Genomic DNA, 1146 nt, shown 5'->3' with positions numbered 1-1146 from the left:
ATGTACAGGTTCCTAATGAGCACATTTAAGTGTTCAGGAATACTCATTCTTTGCAATGCTGTCCATAGCTTGTCATGATCCACACAATCGAAAACCTTTGCATAGTCAATAAAGCACAGGTAAACATCTTTCTGGTATTCTTCACTTTCAGCCAAGATCCATCAGACATCAGCAATGATATCCCTCTTTCCACCTTCTCTTCTGTATCTGGCATGAACCTCTGGAAATTCTCTGTCAATGTATGCTTGCAGCCTTTCTATATTGCCTTTAGTAAAACTTTACTTGCATGGATATCAAAGATATCATCTAATGATTTCCACATTCTGTTGGGTCACCTCTCTTTGGAATGGGCACAAATACGGATCTCTTCCAATGAGTTGGTTAGATAGTTGTCTTCCAAACGTCTTGGCATAGATGAGTGAGTGCCTTCAGTACCACCTCATTTTAATCTTCCTAAACTTTATGCTACCAAGCCCTTCCTCTTCTTTCTCTCATCTCAAGGTCAATGGATACCAAGGAAATATGTGCAAACTCAGCCTGTTTTGCTGAATTTCCCCCATTTCTATTCACAAGTAGACACAGGTAGTCATTAGTGCCTGTACTAGACTGCTTGCAGATTCTGTCTAATTTTCAGTTTTAAAAGGCAGTTTTTCCCTGATGGTCTGACTTTTCTTGTCTTAATGCCTCCAAACAGCTTGATTGAAACTTAAAAATGCAAACAGTCCTCTGTTTTCTGCAAGTCTTTCTTTCAATAAGAATCTTTTATTCTCCCAGCAGTTCTGGGGGGGTGTGCATGCCTTTTCAAATGCAAATGTCCAAATCAGAAGTTTCTTTGTGGGCTCTGGATTCTACAAAGACTTAATAAGACCCATATATTCTACAAAGGACCCATAAATTCTACAAAGGCTTAACAAGAAACCTATTTCTCTTGGCAAATTCTAACTCCTCTTATAGCAAATCCAATCAGTTATAGATTGAAGGCGGGCTTAGAAACTGTCTATAATCATAATTCCCAATATTCATTTTTATAATACATGAATGTCTATTTTACAATAGTAGGCAGGGAAACCCAATATCCAAAAAAAGCAGTCAAACATAAACTTTTTTGTTTAAATCTCCCTTATTCATTCAACCTATGTCTCAATC

Source organism: Chrysochloris asiatica, unplaced genomic scaffold (genome assembly GCF_000296735.1).
Source record: "Chrysochloris asiatica unplaced genomic scaffold, ChrAsi1.0 scaffold00091, whole genome shotgun sequence".
NCBI lineage: Eukaryota > Metazoa > Chordata > Mammalia > Afrosoricida > Chrysochloridae > Chrysochloris > Chrysochloris asiatica.
This window is presented reverse-complemented; position numbering follows the sequence as displayed.